Source organism: Scardinius erythrophthalmus, assembly GCF_964197995.2.
Source record: "Scardinius erythrophthalmus genome assembly, chromosome: 15".
In the NCBI taxonomy this organism is placed as follows: Eukaryota; Metazoa; Chordata; class Actinopteri; order Cypriniformes; family Leuciscidae; genus Scardinius; species Scardinius erythrophthalmus.
In genome coordinates this window covers 35,418,342-35,439,827 of record NC_138235.1, presented here as the reverse complement: position 1 = coordinate 35,439,827, position 21,486 = coordinate 35,418,342, and positions in this window count along the sequence as shown.

Genomic DNA, 21,486 nt, shown 5'->3' with positions numbered 1-21,486 from the left:
TGAACAATCTCCCAGCCAACAATGTGAAATGAGCTGAACCATGTCAAGAGCCGCACTCAGAGACAGCAGGACCACCGAATGAGTCAAGGGGCCAACAGACTCTTGTTACAGTCCTGGGTTGTTTTTCCAAAGAGGAGAGAAGAGATGTCACTACAGGTGAATACAGGAGGTGACCTAAACCACCTGTCCACTCGTTTGTATACCAGTGGCCACCTGTTTCCATGGCAACACAGTGTTGATGGGTCACGTCACCTCAAAACTTACCATTAAAGACTGTCCACACCAATGATGATAACTATATGAAGTTTTCATTTTATGAGAATAGAAAAGTCCACACCACAGCTAACGATAACGACACAGAAGAACAACATTATTGGAATCACGTTTTAGAGTGTTTATTTTTTTCCCAGCTGATGAATGATAAAAACATCGACAGCCAATCAGAATCCATCTTGTTTTGAAGAGCTCGAGCATTTAAAGCGACAGGCGACAAACCTGCAGGGCGCACATTTAATAAACAGAACGTTATCATGCGTTGGTGGTGGATTCTGAACTACTACTGAACTACCTGCGTGTCAAAATTCTATCCCCCCCCCCCCCCCCCCATTGTATTTTTTCTAAATATAAGTTGTCTGTGGAAGTCATAGGACCATAAAATGTTCGTTCAATCATTGCGCTCGGTCCGAACAGTCCTATAGCATGGAGGATTACTTCACCTAAAAAAAAAAATAATTCTTTTATCATTTGGTGATTCCAAACCCGTAGGAGAAGATTGGAAAATATTAAAAATATGGATATAGTGAAAAAGTGTGCTATATTCAACGGCTTCTGTAGTCGTATGATAACTTAATGTGAGGAACATGAGTTTAGTTTTAGATGGACATTGCTGGTCTATTACTGGCGCAAGTTGGTTGTAGAGGAAAATGTTTGTTGATTGCTCGGATTTATTGTCTCTGCAATATAGAGTTCTACGTATTTAGGACAATATTTCAACAGAAATAGAGTCGTCTGAATTACATTGACTCAACTGCTGAATTCGTAGTATGGTATACTACTCGTACTGCACTTCTCATATCTTTCTATAGCAGAAATAGTAATAGTATGCTAGTATGTGGTTCTGAACTCAGCAAACCTGTTAAAAGTTTGAACTCTTTCCCCGCCACTGTCGGAATTTTCCGGCTTTCCATGTTTTCACTGTTATACGGTAGGGGGCGCTATTATGCAACCTCTGAAAGAGTACAGACTCTCACGATTAATACACAAGCAAAAAAGTAGAAACAAGAAATAAAAGCATAGCTTATGCACTTTTTAGTCTTTGAAAGTAATGTGATTTTCTCAGCGTTTTGTTCAAAATGTTACTTTTGATATATTGCATGTTCAGATATTCATACAACAAAATATTCTGCGGGCCATTACATTTTTGTGAAAAAGATCAAAAATGCTGGTGGTGGCTGGCAACTTTAAAAACAAATGCTGTCGGGGAAAGAGTTAATGTAAACACTACGACTTTGGCATTGGGATCGTCTGCTGACATCAGTTGTGTTTCTCTCTTCACAGTTTAATAGTGTTTTATAGTGCATCATATTTTAGGACTTTTGACCTCCTTTGAATCTAAGTGCAGATGCATGAATTAAACATCTCACACGACAGCCTACTGTCAGTAAATCTGGGCCAGAAGACAGACTTAGTGGACCCTTAGATTGTATTGCAGTTGAATTTTAGTTAAATTCCTACTTGACCTTTGAATTTTAGTTCTTGTGTGTTGAGGTATAGCGGTTAAAGCTGAAAACCGGTAATCATAAATCTGTGGATTTGATCCCCATGAATCATTATTGGGTATTTGAGCAAGTCTCTTAAAACCAACAAGTCATTTTACTTTTCTCTAAAAGTAAAACTTTTGGGAGGCATATTTCCAAGTAAAATAGGATATTCAAAAATTAAAAAAATGCAGGATTAGGTGATTTATCTCTAACTTTTGAAAAATTAGAGAAATTTGTGGCATATGCAAAAAAAAATTAATTGGTTTAAAGGTGGAAAAAAAATATGAAGAGAAACCTTTTTTTTTTTTGGAATAACATGCTCTGATGAATCAGGTGCAAAAATTTGTTTTCAGAAAGTTTTGGGTCAATTTTGATTTAACATTTTACTTATTTGGTAATTGAAGGATTTTATATTCCAGAAATAGTTAACTGTTCAAAATGGCTGTATATCTCATCATCATCTTCATTTTAAATCAGATAGAAACCATAGAAAGCACCGTCCATCAGAATAAGCCCCCATTAATCAGCAGTGGATGTTTCTTGCGGTGAGGTAATTTTAGCAGGATGAGTTTAAATGCCTTTTGGTTGCATTACACTGTGACGCAAGACCCCTCTTCCGTTTTCAAATTAATCTTCTTAAAACGAGGCTGTCTGATTTGATATGCTGTACTATGTAGAGATGAGGCTCTATCTGCTCATTAGTGAAAAGGATAATGATAACCACTCGTGCTCTCATACAGAGACAGTGACTCAAAGTGTGTGTGTTTAAATCTGTGTGTGTCTTCTATCTTTGACCTAAAGACACTGTGATGTCTTGCTCTAATCAGCTCTGCTTTCACAGATTTAATGAGTTAAACAAACTCTATCACAGGTGTGTTTCATTTCTACAGTGAGGATATTAAACTGAGCTTAAATCACAGAGTTCAGATGAAGTTTATAATTAACAGATGTAGAAATAACAATAATGACCACCCCACTAGTGCTGTTTGTTCATGTGTATATTAATGTATATTGAGTCTTTGGTGCATGAATTTCACTAAAAGAAAAGTCCAATACAAAATGTTATACTAAGAACATTTAGTCCTTTTTAGGTTATTTTCATGATGATTCTTATTACTATATTTTAATTATGAATATATATTTAAAAAAAACTGTGAAGTTTAAGGAATTTTAAAATAGAAAAGTTCTAAAGTTCCTAAATATATATATTTTTTTAGATAGGCTCAAATATTTCTTGATATATAATATGTGACCCTGGATCACAAAACCAGTCACAAGTCGCACGGGTATATTTGTGGCAATAGCCAACAATACATTGACAAAACGATCGATTTTTCTTTTAAGCCAAAAAACGTTAAATTAAGTAAAGATGTTCCATGAAGATATTTTGTAAATTTCCTACCGTAAATACATATAACATTTATTCATTCTCAATGTTTTGATTTTTTTGCACCCTCAGATTCCAGACGTTCAAATAGTTGTATCTCTGTAAAATTGTCCTGTCCAAACAAACCATAAATCAATGGAAAGCTTATTTATTCAGCTTTCAGATGATTTATAAAGCTCAATTTCCAAAAATTGACATATGTGACTGGTTTGTGGTCCAGGGTCACATTATGTATAATAAGATAAACCACAGGATGGAAAAACACAAATGGAAAAACCACAGCGAAGTCATGGAAATCCATTGGTCAAAAGTTATGTGAACAAAAATACTACAACTTAAATATACTTTACAAATATATAATTTAAAAAATATAGTGTGTTTATTTATTTATGCAGTAATGAGTGAGAGATTTTTCAGAGCATTTAAAATTGCCATGAAAATAATATCACAATGCAATTTTTAATGGTCTTGAAAATAGAATATAAATTTCTTTCTTTCTTTCTTTCTTTCTTTCTTTCTTTCTTTCTTTCTTTCTTTCTTTCTTTCTTTCTTTCTTTCTTTCTTTCTTTCTTTCTTTCTTTCTTTCTTTCTTTCTTTCTTTCTTTCTTTCTTTCTTTCTTTTAGGATGAAATATGAGATGTTCTTGACAGGTTGCATCACCCAACCAGTAGTGAGAAAATGTGTGAGGGTGAGTTTAACATTATTCCTGACAATTTTGTCTGCTTCCTTTAAGCTTATCACTGCCTTCAGTCCCATAATCATAATGCTATAAAAACAAACTGCTAATGAGTTAATCCTTATAGCGGCCCGCCCTTCCAAACTTCACTCCCTCAGTATCCAAGACTAATCCAGCACTGAAACTTTAGGATTTATAGCCGTGTCCCATAAGATACATATACTGAATATCAAACAGTTGCGGTTCACCTTCTGTCCCACTGTAAACTCAAGGGGTCTGTCAGGACCTCCTGCCAAACCCAGAGGAGGTGCTGATGCTCTCAATTTACAGCTTTCAATTTCCATACTTAGTGAGGCGGGTCACTGTTGACTGCTCATTTTTACACTATTACTTTCTTTGCCATATATCTTATTAATTGTGTGTTTCACCTTCAGTGATCTGAATTGAGCCTGGCTTTGTTTCTACTGTTGATTATGATTGGTATGGACAAGAGCGTCTAATATGATTAACTTTTTATGCAAGATACGTTACACAAGAACGACATGAGGGTGAGTAAATAAATAAAGGAAAGCAATCACATGCTCCACATGCAATAAATATTGCAACAATAACAGTGTTGGGGTAACGCATTACGAGTAACGTGAGTTATGAGTTATGTATTATGTATCAGGTTACTTGAAAAAAGTACTAGACAGTACTAGTCTAGACTAGTTCTAGAGTAAAGCCGCGTTTCCACTGCAGGAACTTTCCCCAGGAACTAGGGACTCGGGCTGCAACCAGGGTCAAAATGAAGTTTTGGGTAAAAATGTCCCCCTCAGAAAGTCCCTGCTTGCAACTTTTTTTTTTTTTTTTAAAGTTCAGGAACTTTCGGGGGTGGGACTTGAGCGCTGAACATGCTGATCAGTTGAGTTCATGCAAAAATTTTCCCCAGTCCCCGTGAACCGGAAGTTGCAAACAACTTTTCTCCAGTGTTATGATGTATTTCCAAGTGAAACAGAATATTGAACAGAGGGCAGGGTTTTACTCTAGCGCTCCTCCTCTCCATCTCTGCTCATAGCAGACTGACGGTTTGAGGGGAGTGGTTAAAGGATTAGTTCACTTTCAAAAAATTTTTTGCTGATAATTTGATTGTACACTGATTAATTTTGATGGTACACGACGGGCATTTGTGGTTAAAAAGTATATAATTTAATTTTTGGGGGGGGAAATGACCGATCGTTTCACTAGATAAGACCCTTATTTCTCGACTGGGATCGTGTCGAGACTTTGGAGCTGCATTGAGACGGACATATGAACCTTCTTTGAACATTGGAGTAGTTGGTTGCAATTGAAGTCCATTCTGTGTAGAAAAATCCTGGAATCTTTTCCTCAAAAACCTTAATTTCTTTTCAACTGAAGAAAGAAAGACATGGATATCTTGGATGACATCGGGGGAGGGTAAATTATCAGCAAAAAATTTTTTGAAAGTGAACTAACCCTTTAAGTGTTTTCAACCCAAGCCGTCAAACTGTTAACTGTCATGTTAACAAACTGACGTCATCAGAAAAGGAACGCCATTCCAGACCGGAAGTAACTTTTCAGATCTTGATTAAAGATCGCCACAGCAAACAATTTTTTTCTGTGTATTAACTAGCACGGATTAATTGTTCACCACAAGACTAGTAATATGCGCTAACAAAGTAAATAGGGTCAATTTTGATTTCATGTCGACTTTAAAGTATGTTGTGCGGTAAGAGTTGTTTGATATCCGAATCAACAACGGAGTTTAAAAAATACGAGGTTCAGGCTTTATTAAGCTTATATGCGGAGGACGAAGTCAAGCGGGAACTGTGAAGTCGCGCGCAGGCATATGTCACCGGACTAATTTGCCTAATATTTACGGTAGGGCTACTTGATTATGGAAAAAATCATAATCACGATTATTTTGGTCAGCACTGAAATCACGATTATGTAACGATTATGACTTTGGGAACGTGTTGCATTTATTAAAAAGACACCTTTCAGCAGTTCTTAAAAAAATCGAAATTTGAACATTTATTGTACTTTTTGAACTATTAAAATAAATAATATAACAGATATATTTAAATCAAAGTATAAAAGTACTCAAGTATTCAAGTAAAAGTGTCATTCAGAACAAAACAGAACATGGCAAAATAATAATTTTTACTCGATTATACTATTTTGGTGATCGTTGGGAGCCAAAATCGAAATTGAAATTAAATTAATTGCACAGCCCTAATTCACGGTAGAGCGCGATGGAAACGCAGACAGCAACAGGTCTGGGGGAAAAAAGTTCCTGGGACAAATTGTTCTGAAACAACTTTCTTTTTGTCACGAAACTGCTCTGAATCACAGGGGTTGAAGATCCAAACACAGCCGCATTTAAGGGTAATCCACGATCGAAATCCAAATGACAGGTAAGGGCCAAAACCACAGGGAAGATAGATAATCCAAACAATAAAGTCCAAGATACAGGCACACAGGGAAATCCAGGAAACTGGGCAGAAGGTCAGAACCATAACACTGGAGACAAGAGAGAGCACTCAGAAATGCAGTGTGACACTAACACGACTTGGCAAAGAAAGAGTGAAAACACAGGGCTTATATAGGGTGCTTCTCAAAAGGACGGCTGCATTAATACATCAAATACTATTAAAACTTAATTTCAGAAAAATACTTTGCATTACAAATATTTATATTAACTGGCTTTCTATTAATGCACTCTGAATGTGGCTTACATTACTGGCAGTTTAGTGTTAGTGATAAATATACAGCAAAACAAAAGATAACATCAACACTTTCACGTCTGAAAACAGTATTTTTGTCTTTCATTTCATAATTTACTCAGACAAGCTCAGTACTGACTCGTTTTCTGTCAGTTTATGTGTGCAAAGGATTGTGGGTGATTTAAGGCCACGAGGGATACATCCGTTGCATCCTGCAAAACAGGCCGAAAGAAGGACAAAAAAACAAGGCTGCCTTCACACACATTTATCCTGACCCAATATATTCCCGGTGGATACTGTCATGTCCCACCTTACATTTTTTCGCATTTCAATATCCAGTGCCACTTTGAAATGTGTCAGATTACAGTAAGATGGGTTGTGAACAGCTTTTCATGTGGACTTCAAATACAGCGAGTAATAAACCTCTCTCTTAGAGATCAGTTGCATTTTTTTACAAATTCAAAAAGACTCTCTTTTCTCGTGTTATGTATTCAGGAGCATTGGATGGCGACTCTGTGACTGTGGCAGAAGTCATTACTGCGCTCTGTGAAATAGAGAGCGGATCTTTGCTTAAGGTGAAAGATTGCTGCAGAATTCCCCTCATACAGATGAAGCGGGATTGAATGGAGTGAAGAGGAGGGCAGCAAAAGTTGATTGAAGACTGAGTGGTTGTGTTACTGCGTGAGGTCAATTTCATTTCACCCGAAAGGGAAAAAATCAACAAGGATGGGAGTCTTCTTTAGGCCACCAAATAACCAGCGGAAAAAACACCAAACACAATGCAGAGGATGGGGGTGGGGTGGGGGGGGGGGCTTTCCATATCAAGACTGAAACCATTTCTTATAACACAGTTAAACATTAAACTTGCAAACGCAATTTCTATATTCTGAGTGGTAGCATGGGTGTTGCTATGTGCTTATTAAGGTGTTGACTATGTACTAGCTATATGATATCCTAAGTGGCTGCCAGGGGGTTGCTATAAGGTTGCTAGGATATTTTAAGTGGTTACCAGGGTGTTGCTGTTTGGTTTTTAAGATGTTGACAATGTAGTTGCTTTGGTGTTCTGAGAGGATGCCAGGGAGAGTTGCTATGTGGTTGCTAGGGCAATTTTAAGGTGGTTGCTATGGTGTTGTGGGTGGTTTCCAGGGCATTGCTATGTACTTACCATATGATATCCTAAGTGGCTGCCAGGGGGTTGCTATAAGGTTGCTAGGATATTTTAAGTGGTTACCAGGGTGTTGCTGTTTGGTTGTTAAGATATTGACTGTGTAGTTGCTTGGGTGTTCTGAGTGGATGCCAGGGAGTTGCTATGTGGTTGCTAGGGCATTTAAAGGTGGTTGCTATGGTGTTGTGGGTGGTTGCCAGGGCGTTGCTATGTAGTTGCTATAGGATGTTTAAGTGGCTGCCAGGTGGTTGCTATAAGGTTGCTAGGATATTCTAAGTGGCTATTTGGATGTTAAGATGTTGACTGTGTAGTTGCTTGGGTGTTCAGAGTGGATGCCAGGGAGTTGCTATGTGGTTGCTATGGTGTTGTGGGTAGTTGCCAGGGTGTTGCTATGTAGTTGCTTGGATATTTTAAGTAGTGTTCAGGGGTTGCTAGGATTTTGACTTGTGTATATAGCATATTTAGTGGACTTAAACATTAATTTAGTGAGAGATTAACGATGCTTCTGTGTTCTACTGAGTGATTTAGAAGGTCTTTTATTCCTGCCGCAGTGAGATGTTTTTAATGAAGCTGTGTAATTGTTGTATGGATTGATTGTGCAGTAATGTTTATTGTTTGTGCTGTTTGTAATAGTGGCAGTTGTGTTTCTCTCAAGGGGATTAATAAAGGTTTCTAATTTAAAAATTTAATCTAATCTAATATAGGATATTCTGAGTGGTCACCAGGGTGTTGACTATGCAGCTGTAAGGGTGTTCTGAGTGCTTGCTAGCAGATTGATAGTTGTCTAGAAGTGAAGTTTCTAACTTACTGTTCCTTTAGACACTTGGAGATGATGAGTAATATGGGTTAAAAGTGAACAAATACAGTAACCAAACACAGAAATGTTACAGTACAGAGAAAATCCAAACGGTCAGCCCTAAAGGACAGGATGCTGGCCTTGTTTAGACAGGAAATCTTAAATAAAGTTTAGGAGATCCCTCATAATTTCTGACAGCTGCTGTGATGGATCTGAAATTTACATCACACATAACCTTGAGAGCAATAGCGGCCAGAGCAGCGACAGGCTGTACAATACAACAGCAATAAATGTAGCAATAAAAAAGAGAGCGGGATTGATGGTGTTGCAGGATTGATAAATGTGAACATAGCAGATCACTCGTGAGAGGAAGAGGAATGCGCTCGCTTTTGATATTAGTTTCCTCAAACTGAGCTCCGTCACTGAATAGAAAATGAATGGAACAGAACAGCATTAGTTCCTTAAAAGATTATAAAATAATTACTTAAAAAAACAAAGACTTTTTAGAAATTTTGTAATTTTGCATAGTTAGTTTTATTTATTTAAAAACCTGTGCCAGTTATGCAAACTTTTTGACATTTGTGACATTATTTTCATGACAATTAAGCATATTTTCTCACATATTCCTATCTTACAATCATGTATATTCTATGTTATTTTTATTATATTAATTATTTAAAAAAATATGCAAAATACACTTTTACATGATCTTTGAACATAAATGTGTGCATACCCGTAATGGTAAAAATCCTCCCACTCCTTTTTTTTAATCTCCATAAATCATAAGCAGTGTCTCAGAACAAGCCGTTTGTAGATTCTAGCTTTTGTGATGTCACACATGCTTAGGCCCCACCCACAACTGCTGATGGACTATACCCAATTAGCATAAACCCCGTCCTCAGTGAGCTGTACACAGTCCGCCATGTTTATCTCCTGGCCTGCAACATTCAAGTAAGAAATGTGATATGAGACATGGCTTTAAAATGCATGCAGATAATAAACTTTCATGATGACGAAGAACTGCAGCGTGAAGGTGACCATGATAGAGATGATAATCAAAACCCAACAGATGTTTTGTTCGTTTTTGGCAGAGTATCCGAGGCACGTGCTGTAAAGGCTCCGCCCTCTTCTGGAAAACGAGGTGGGGAGCAACAGCTCATTTGCATTTAAAGATACATGCACGAAACAGCAAGTTTTTCCTTCTACTCAAAAATGGACATTTACAACAAGGTTTATAATAAATTATCTGTGGGGTATTTTGAGCTGAAACTTCACAGACACATTCTGGGGACACCTGAGACTTATATTACATCTTGTAAAAAGGGGTATAATAGGACCCCTTTAAATTGCAAATTATTCATGCTAGTATTAATTTCACCAGCTTTAATTTATGCTGATCTATTTTACTATAGTTCAGTAAAGAAATACTGGGAGTCAAATAACAACCAGCATCAAGAATAATGAGAATTTAGGGGGAAATGTTCTTAATTGTTGGTTTAGTCAACCACATTAGTTAACATGAAATAACAATGAACAATATTTCTACAGCATTTGTTAATCTTATTTAATGTTAATTTCAACATGTACTAATACATTATTAAAGTCAAAAGTTGTATTTGTTAAAATTAGTTAATACACTGTGAACTGACATGAACAAATGAAAAACTGTGTTTTTATTAACATAAACAAAGATTAATAAATGCTGTAACAAATGCATTGCTCGTTGCTAGTTCATGTTAACAATAATGTTAACAAATGAGACCTTATTTTAAAGTGTTACCATGAAAATGTTACAAAAAAAAAAAAGAAAAAAAAAAATATTGATTTTTATATTACTTAAAGGTCCCATTCCATGGATTATTTTTATTATTTTATAATGTTTCCAGGGGTGCCCTTATAATGTTAGTATGTTTTTTAGATCAAAAATTGTTATAATATAGAAATAAAAGGCATATTTCCTAGCCTGATTTCATTCCCTGGTTTGAACGCTCTGTTTGAAGGGGCGTGTCTGCTGTGAGACTTCAATGTAAACGCCCTCTGCTGTGATTGGCTGACATGCTTGCATATGAAATATCTGGCATTACATGTGGAACTCTCTCGAAAACTTTTACTATTACAGCTATTATACGTTTTTACTATTACAGCTATCTGGATTAACGAATCGTGAGAAGGTTAAGTATTTAGATCTATTCCCATCACATAAAAGGTTGAAGTGATGATGAGCATTGAGCAGATGACAGCCTGTTGATCGCGTGAAAAAAAATCTTATCATTGCAACGCAGTTTCTGCACTCACTAATGATTTCACCAATGCAAACATGAGGTATATAAATACAGTAAGAGCTTCGTTGTGCAGTGTAACAGCGTCATTGATTTCATAACGAGTTTTGGCAAGTGTCCAGATAAACTCGCGCTGTGTGATTAACAGCTTGGGCGATTGGAAAGGGATTGTTCTTTGATCGCTTTCTGTATATTAATCACAGTTTAAGTAAGATTATTTTCATCCTACTACTAAGAGAAACGATGTGAAGTTGATCGCTACTTCCATAGTCACAGTGAATCACTTACCGCTTGCTGGAATATAGTTGAAATTGTCCCCTTCGTCAGTATGAAACGCTGAGAGAAGCCTGCTTGATATTATCCCAGGTTAGAAAAACAGTCCGTGGTGAGATGGACAGAGCAAACTAACTTCGAATTAAACTTTTGCGGTATCCGATTATAGATAAACATCAACCATGTCTGTTGACATTTCGCCATCAATACGCCTGTGTTCATGTGGGCGGTGGTTAGTCTAAACACGGTTCTGGTGATGTCACTAATAAAGGAAGTAGAGGGGTGTAGTCCAATCGAGCCGTTTTTTGTAGTCAACTTCTGTTAAATAAAATATCTCGCTTGGCATTGAACTTTGAGCTTTATAATTTTACAGATATTATTTATACTCTAACAACAACATTACACACTAACTAAAGTTTGAAACATGGGATCACGAAGAACGGGACCTTTAATGCAAAATATTGTTCCCTTTCAAGGGAACTCGAGCTGTGACGAAACGCTGTGGGAACGCCTCTGCGTGATTGCGTCATGAATCACATATGAAACCAGTCCAATGGTGTGACGGAACGTCATGTGACGTCATCGACCAGGAAACTATAAAGCACACCTAAACCAAACAGTGTCAGCTTCTGTGTCTTCAGCAAGCGCTCTATGTGAATCTATGTCCCTGGTGTTTCTTGTCTGTCTTAGAATTTGCTAGGCACCAATTTTCACCCATAGATATATATATATATATATATATATATATATATATATATATATATATATATATATATATATATATATATATATATATATATATATATATATATATATATAAATTATTACATTTATAATGGCGAGCGAACAACATTCCAATAGTGTGTTCATCCCTACCCAATCTACATCACGGGTGGGGATACACATGTATTGTGTGTTGTTCATTTGGGAGCGCAGCACGCTAAGTCAGACCTCGAGGGGGCTGAATATGAGCATTGTTGTGAGACAGTTGAGAACGCTGTGCTCCCGCCAATCGCTCTTTGAGGAGGACACCTCGGCTCGCGTTCCTCGCGGCTCGCGTCTCTCTTCTGCCGAGGCAGAGCAGCAGCTCGAGTCAAGGGGTTCGCAAATGGATCTGGCAGAGGGGTTAGAGACGGGCTTCGCCCTTTCTCTGCCTTCACCTGCCAGGTCCAGTGTCTCATCTCGGGGTCGGAAACATGCTTCGCGGTTACTTCCACCCGGAATGAGGCACCACAGCGTTTTTGACGCAGCGAGGGTTACACACGTAACCGAGACGTTTTTTCCCCCCTTTTTTATTCTGGGCTCTTTTCATTACTTTCATATGAATGCTGAAATGAACGCTGGGTCAGAAAAAGTGCATTTATTAAAGAGACGAACATGTTTTAATTCAATTGTGCCATTTTTATTTGGCTTTGATACTGAAATATAAATGTTTTAGTGCATATATAAATAATGTATATATCTTTATTTGATGTTTTGTGTTGAAGCCAGTAGTCTCTTGCAATCAAGGTTAATGTTTTACTAATTATACAACAGTAACACTCTTTTATTCTCTGTGAAATGAAGGTGCTTTGAAATGTAAACAATGTAAGTTGGCCTTGAAAGAGTATATGTGTGGTGCATGCATTGCCATTAGTTTGAATATCGTCACATTAGCATTTCAACAAATTGATTAAAGGAGACATATCATACTTTTAAATTGTTCCTTTTTACATATAAATCATACATTTGTAGTCTATATAAAGCGGAACTGCAATGCTTGGGTCTGAATTCCTCATTATTATAGCTCCACAGGCCCCTTTTCTACCCCTTTTCTGAGGTGCGTCTCAATCAACCCGTTTTGGTGCGGTCTCTTTAAATACAACTGAGACACGTCATACCCCGCCCCCTCTCCAGGATGCAGAGGTTCAACTCCACCCCGTTCAGCCATTTTTGTAGTTTGATAGCAGAGATACGATTATCTAGCGGCACAGAAACTTTTTATTCACACGTTATTAACAAAATGTCAACAACGGAAGACTTGTCCATCCAGCCTTACATGTTCGAGCCAGAGTCGGAGCCGGAGCGAGATGAAAATGAAGACGACCAATCTGCAGAACAACGTCTTCATATGGATGTACCGCAATGGTGTGTACTGTATTTACACATGAAACTTTGGTCTTCCGACCTTTTACCACCGTGTCGATTTATTTTGATTAATATGTGCGAGGGAGAGAGAGCAAGACAGCGTCTAGTTTGGAGACGGTGATGTCTTGTTTACACGTTCGTCTGGCTCTGAAGAGAGAGAGAGTGAGCGCGCGCGCGACCGGGTCTCTCTCTCTCTGCTCGTTCTTTCAGTTAAACATGCGTCCTGACACAAGCGCGGCAGTTCATCTACATTAGACGGTGTAATGAAGTGTGTGGGTTACTACATCCAACAACCGAACATTTTAACTTACCCTCTCGTAACTTCTGCATCCTTTAGCTTGGACTACAAAATTGCAGTGAGAAATAGAAATGGCGGATTGCTCGAAATGTTGGGCCGGGAGTCAATGTCCTTATTTGGCAGTTCCGCTGCAAATACTGTGACGTATTAGTTCACAAAACGTCATAGATAACAGAAAAATCGGAACAGGTTGAAAAATATGACCAAAACAGAATATAAAGATATCAACGAAGCACCTGAAGAGAATAATTTCATATTTTCTGTACTTCTAAACACTCCAAATATACAACAAAATGCATTTAAGGGCTAAAAAAGTGGATTTAGCATGATATGTCCCCTTTAACAGTGAATCATAATGGCTACAAATAACAGCTCTGATCGTGACATAATGACGTCAGACTTGGATGTTTAGAATGTAATTTTTCTTTACTTTAAATATCATAGATTTTGTTGTCTTTTTTTAATAGTCTTGCAACAAGATATTGAAGTAGTGCACTTGAACATAAAAGCAACCTTAATATGTTTTCAGCTCACGCGGACAGTTACGTTTGAGTCTGCCACACTAAACAGATGAGTTTGTTAAGACTTCAGGGCTAAATATCACCACTACAGCATGTTCCCAAAGACTTAATCCCCATCAGCCATTAATGTTATTTTTAGAGGCCTCTGGGTCATCTTGAAATGAACGATATAAAGGGTGTCTAATGGAGATATGGTGCGGCGGCGCTGAAATTGAGTCTGCTTTAGTGCTGAGCTCACCTGAGGACTCGCAGAATTAAACTGAAACATTACATGAGAGAGAAATCAAGCTCTCCGTTTGACTGTTTACACTGCACAGCAAATGACCTCACTTTTAGCCAGCACAGATGGAGACATGAAAACACAACCAGATTTGCATTTCATAAGGAAATAGCAGCGCTTGCAAGGCAGGAACACAATAGCTTTTTGAATATAGATAGATAGATAGATAGATAGATAGATAGATAGATAGATAGATAGATAGATAGATAGATAGATAGATAGATAGATAGATAGATAGATAGATAGATAGATAGATAGATAGATAGATAGATAGATAGATAGATAGATAGATAGATAGATAGATAGATAGATAGATAGATAGATAGATAGATAGCCATTATCTTAACCATTTAGTGCTTTGTAAGTAATTAGCAACATTTTAAAATGTATGCAATTTTTAAAAGGGAACACCTCACTCTGTTATCAATGAACCCGGGATTACGTTAAGTAACCCATTGTTTTCCCTTTCAATTATTTATAAACTTCTTATTTTAAAAGTCCTGTAGTCAATAATTGTATCCCTTAAAAACTCATCTTTGATCACCTAAATTACTTTTAAAATAAAATATCCTTGAAAAAAAATGTATTCTCTGAAAAAGTTAATTTCTTCATGTATTAAAATATCTTGAATGTAACTCTACACCCTTGTCTCATTTAGTATACGCGATTATATGAATATGCAAATGAGACCCGCCTCCACTCACTCACACCAGCTCAGAGATCCACTCGTTGACGATCACACGTTGACCTGATTGGTTACAAGGTAGTTTGTGACATCAAGATGTGACATCTTTGGTTCACTGCAGTTTTAAGGAGAAAATACTCAAGTTGGACTTTAAGCAAAACTCACTTAATTGTAATGATTTTTCAATAGACTTGATATCTTAAGTCATTTTGCTTCTCAAGTAAATCCATCTTGATTTAAGAATGTTTAGATATTTGTAATGGAAAACAAGACAAAGTAAATTTTTAGAACAAACCCTAACCAGAATACTTGAGGAACAAGACCTGAAAAGCCCTGTAAAGAATGAATGAAATTAATTTAGTTCACTGATGGATGTTACACACATAGCCTCTCAAATGACAGGAAGAGGAAACAAGGACATGGAGAAAAAGCATCCACAGAAAGAGAGAAACACACGTGTGCACACACAATGTGCAATGTGCTGCTCCGTCTGAGGTCATACCTGATTTAAAGCAGTGTATAGTGAGCTGAGAGTACCGAGCAATTTTCATCAGAGCATTTTCATCTGAGATAAGCAGCTCCACACAACTGTGACTGTTTATTACGCAGTGTCGCCGTGAAGATCACGAGGAAGAGAGGAAAGCTCCTCTTCCTCCATCCTCATGTGAATCTGTGCTGATTAGCTCTGATTGGAGAATCACAAGCACCTACCAAATGCTTCACTTATACCTAATGAATCACAAAATCCTTCTTACGCTGTAAGTCGAACCTACAACACTATCAAAACACTCACACCTCACTGCATCGTTGAGCTTGATATTACAGAATGCTGAATAAATATAAAAGAATAGATCAACCAAAAAAAAATAAAAAATTCTGTCATTATTTACTCATGCCTTATGTCATTTTAAATGTTTTGGACAAGGAGAAATGTTGAAGAATGTCCTGAACATTGGTTTGAACACACTGTTGATTTGCATTATCAGATCTTTTATGAGTGCTTTAGGTTATACACTAATGTGGTGTGATATTTACTTCTCTTTCAACCACTTGACCTCTTGTCTTGTCTTTTTTCTGGCTTCTAGAGACCCAGAGCTAAAAAACACCAAAGCTGTACGAATATCAGCGTGGGACTCTGCGATTAACGTCTCTCCTGAGGACTTGGATGATGAAATGTCTGGCCTAGATCTACAAAACACCCAGATGTGCCGTCCCTGGCTGGGACAAAAAGGTTATGAATGAAATATGAAAGACGAAACAGAACAACTGTCTGGAACAAACTCTTTTAAAGAACCAAACTTGGAAACTGTCAGATGACGGTACAATTTGAGAGGTTTTCAAAGCTACTTGAATTGCTGGAGTTTAAAAGTTTCCGTTTTCATGTTTCATTGACGTGAACATCAGTATTTGGGGGTTCAAGCGTGTAGCACTGAAACCCTCTTGTAATTGTTTGAATTTCCAAGGATCAGCATACTGCCCTAAAAATGATCGGGCAGACCAAACCATATGTCGTAGAGACTTGAAACTTTGGGGTTTTAACATCACCAAGGCTCACCCCAATCGGCCTGATGGTGGCACTACAGCAATCAAAAGTACGTAATGGTGAAGTTTTCTGGTATTTTGTATTTTTGGAAAAAAACTACTTTTGCGAAGTAGTCCTAGGTTTTTGCCCAATCAGAACCAAACCAGTGCATAAATATTCTCTGGAGTCTGATTGTCAATAATTATCCATAAATAATTTTATTTTACGTCTGCAAAGGGACACCAAAACTTTTGAAGTGGCCGTGGCTACTTTTACCAAAACGCCTATCCCTCTTGAACGGAATGAGATTTCTCGGAACTCGGTACACTTATGTACAGGCTCAGTCTGTGGTAGAGAGAAAAAGCATGCGGCGACTGGCCACTTGGTGGCCCTATAAAATGAAAAAAAAAAAAAAACATGAACGGCTATAGATACTCAACAGTTAGTCCAACTGACTTGAAAACTGGCATGCAGTATCTTTGTCCAATGTGCCGTGATTGTATGAGGGCATTTGCATATCTTGAAAAACATGGCCGCCATCGGCCAATGAATGGAGGCCAATCAGAAAGAAACTCGCTAGGTCTGTTTGACTCACGGCCTGTGAGAAATTACAAAGAAATCAGCCACCTAGGGGCACCTTCACATTTTTCATGTGCGTAAAGGAATGCATTTCACAAAAATTTTCGCACATGCCCTTGGCATTCATACTATATGGTAGAACTCCCTATTCTGAACAACTTTGCCTCTATAGGACCACCACTGTCGAATTGAATTGTTCATTAAATATTGGAGATTATTTCAAAAACCTACTTTCGCCAACTAGTCCTACACTGTTAAAAATTTGCTGTAGTTTTGCAGCTGTTTGCCAGTAACTTACTGTAGATTTAAATTTATGTTATTTACTGGCAACAGTTTGTTCAAAGTTAAATGAACATTAAACATTAACAAGTCTTTGTCTTTAAAGAATAAAATTATAAAATAACAATCTAATGCAAAGCATTCTGGGAACCAGAAATCTTCATCATCCTTTTTCTGTTTTTTTCCTTCAGATTTTGGTTCCCAGAATGCTTTGCATGAGGATGTTATTTTAGTTTTATTCTGTAAAGATAAAGACTTGTTAATGTTTAATGTTCATTTAATTTTGAACAAATTGTTGCCAGTAAATAACATAATTTTAAATCTACAGTAAGTTACTGGCAAGTAGCTGCCAGTAATACTGTAATTTCTACAGATTTTTCTAACAGTGTAGGTTTTTGGCTCAACCTTGATAACTGTTAAAAAGCTTTAAAACATATATTTGCAGAAATCAGCGGAATTTCCTATTCTGTCTGGGCCTGGCAACTGCTCATTACTTGATATCGGTCATCAATTTAAAGTTCATTACTGTTCCTCTGCCAAAATGCCCAGTCATCTCAATGCTGAGTGAACCAACTCAATTTAGTACGTGCACATTTGGAGACCAATGACATGGCAGCGCTTGAAATTAGCACACTTTTTGAGAGGATTAGGATGTTTTTAATAAGCCATTCCGCTCAGATTATCCACCCAGAATATCTCCATTTTCCCTGTGCATGCCTTTAAAATGATTGCCTTCAGAAAATGTGAAACCTTTAATCTACCCTGTGGTAGCTCACTGCTTTATTGCAAGGGAGAGAGAGAGAGTGTTTTATTCTTGCAATGCAGATGTTTCCATCTGAGAGATTACTGAACGGATATCGTCATTGCAGAGATTTCAGTGTTACGGACCACTGTATTTAAAACAATGCAACTTTAAAAGCTTTAAACTCTCATACATTATTGAAAGAACACATACATAATGCATTTTAAAATACTGTGTTATCTTAGCAACAAGATAAAGCTCTGTTGAACACTATTTGAATGACTTATGTAATTGTTGCCTACAGTATGTAGACTGTTCAAATGTGGTAACTAATGAGGTTACAATGCAAATTCCTATATAGACATCATACAGACAGTGCCCTTTTGTTTTAATCAAACAAAGGCAAGATTGAAGTGAAAAAAAATCGTCTTTTTTAACACCATATTCTCTGGGGTATGTTGGAAAAGAGTTTGTTGTAAACTTGTTGTGGCATGCAATCAACAGTGCTTGCTGAAATAATGGAAAGTAATAACAAAAGTAATTCATTTGAAAGACATATCTTGATGTTGATAAGCAAATCAATTGGTACAACTAAATATGCACATAAAATGTAATAAAATGTGTGTTTTTCTTCCCCGTAGGATGTTAAAGGGATATTTCACCGCTGGAAAGATGAATGTGTATTTAAATTGGGTCATTTATGTAGTAGAAATGTGAAATTATTTTAGAAGTTTGTGCCTTCTGAGAAAAGCCAGAAAATGTTTTTTTGGCTCATGTGGATGATAGACATCGACTCCCAGAATGCACTTGCTTCGCTGCCCTACGTGGCCACTACCAAGCCACGCCTACCGGTTACAAAGGGCAGTATCGGGAGAAATGATACAGCTACGCTACTAGTCGACTCGAAACTGAAAAGACGGCGTTTTATCGTGAGATCCCCCTATGGGCGGGTTGAACACATGCAGAACGAGCTCCTCCTTCTGGCTGCAGTCTCTCGCCTCTGGACAAACAAGCCTCAGATGATGCTAAATGAAGATTTTTGCGTCATCTGAGGTTTTTTTCCAGACACACAATACAGAAATCTCTCGTCTCAGGGGGACATGGGGGAGGGAAGCACGGTCATTCGAAAATACTACCGGGTTTTTACTGATACAATGCTTAATGCTAATCGGTGAAGTATCCCTTTAAAGCAACAACATGGAACTTTTCCTCTGCGGTCGCCCTACAGGTTGGAAGCGGAATTGTCCATTACCGCTGTCGTAAAATGATTTACGGTTACTGTATATGAAGCATGCAGGTTTTTTTCATATGGGCAATGACAATATTATTAATCTTCCCCCTTTCATAATTTATACATGTTTAGTAGACTAAACATTTTAACTCAAACATTTGCGATTTGCATGTCGATTGCAATGCTCAAATCTGAACGAGAATGATAGCGATAGCATCCTAACCATCTAAAACTACCATGCTAGTGTTTACTAGCTACCAGATTGATAATTCGCTCATCTACTAGCTGATTCATGAAGATAAATAAATGGAGGACCAGATAGTTTCCGTAACGTAGCCAGGCAGACAACAGATTAGAAAAACTAAAGATAGTATGCAAGCAATTTACAGTTACTTACTAGTTCAACAGCATGACGGCCAAGTCAGCATCGGTCTGGTAACTCTCCTCCTCCATAAGCTAACGCCAGCGAGCAAACGCTCGACCAATATTGATCCTCGTCCTGACTTTCAGTTTATTACTCTCCCTTTTCCTCTTCCGACTCTACTCCGACAAAACCTTGGACTTCTTACGTTTCGCTGCTGCTTCAGCCATGACGAAAACAGACGTAGGAAAACAAACGCGCTGGTTGGCCACATTTGAGGAAGTGGTGGGCAAAGTGACGTATGCCGTAAAGCAGTCGAATTTTGTAGTTCTTTTTGAGCTCTGGTTACTACCCGCACCCCGAAGTTACATAGTGCCAGTAAAAGCGATACAGACCCCGTCAGGCTCTGGCAGACGTCTCATTCAACCTATTGTAAGTCGATGTACTATCACAAGGGTCTTGGAAATATATTATGAAGGTTGAAAAGTTACATGTTGTTGCTTTAATCTCACCTGCAGACAAGAAGACGGTTCTTAGAAGGAGCATTGCTGCTTTCAGCCCAGCTTTAATAAGTGGTCTTTTGATATTTATATTAATCATCACGTCTTGCTCAGACTTCAGTTTCACACGCCTCCCTCCACCACGACAAAACCCTATACCTGATTCAGCCCTTTGCTGTTTGAGGTCACTGACTCCTGTCGCTTCCTCTCCTTCTTCTTGCTGAAAGCTCTGATATGCTCTTAATTGACTCCAGTCCATCAGAGAGCGGGAGACTGCGAGGCCAGTGGACACAAAGGTGTGCAAAATATCACAGGAGGTAATTGACAAGCGCAGACGAGATGACCTCCTGCAGAGAAAAGTGAAAGGGGTTAGTGCTTTATTTGAAGAGGGACTCGTGGGGGTCAGTGCCGGTGAACTCTTCAGCTAATGGTGGATGGTTTCCAACATCATTCACAAAGTTATATTAGTTCCATTCCTGACTGGTCAGTGCAGCATTTCTGCTGTGCTAAAACATATGATAGTTGAGGCACAAAAGTCTTTGTCAAAGTCTTTTCTTCCTCATTGTGACATATATCAAAATGAAACAGCTTCTCGAACAAGAATAAATGTAGGTAGTAAACGCCAATAAACACATCATCAGAGGAGAGATGTCGCTGCAAGAGGGAGGGGAAGTTATTTTGATTAAAGATTACAAGGGCACACGAATAAAAAATAAAAAAAATAAAGAATGATGTGCACGGATAAATCATTTATAATAAATGCTGCAATATTCCATTAAAAATGTTTTGATATCATGGTGACTTTAACCTTAATTTACATGTCAGGGACGTCTGACTTAAGAAAATATCATTTTAAAGTAAATTTGCAAAATAAAATTAGTAAAGCAATACGGTACAAGAAATTTAGATGTTGAGTCTACCTGTAAGAATTAATTTTGTAATCAAGTATTTATTTTGTGCTAAATTTGCAAAATTACTCAAACAAATGTAAGCTTTTCTTCAAACACATGTAGCTGAACATATGGCCTAAATAAATACCTAAATAAATTTCTCAGCCTAAATTCAAAACCACTACATGCATTATGGTCATAAATATGCTGGTTGACTTGAGGTAAAAGAATTGAAGGTTTGAGTCCTGCTGACATCAATCATCGGGAATCTGGATTTTGTACTAAAATATTAATATTCGGTAGCACTTTATGTTGATGTGCCCTTTTTACACATGTTACATGTACTGTAGCAATAACTATAAATTAGGCATAATCACGTACAACTAACCCTAAACCAACCCTAAACCTA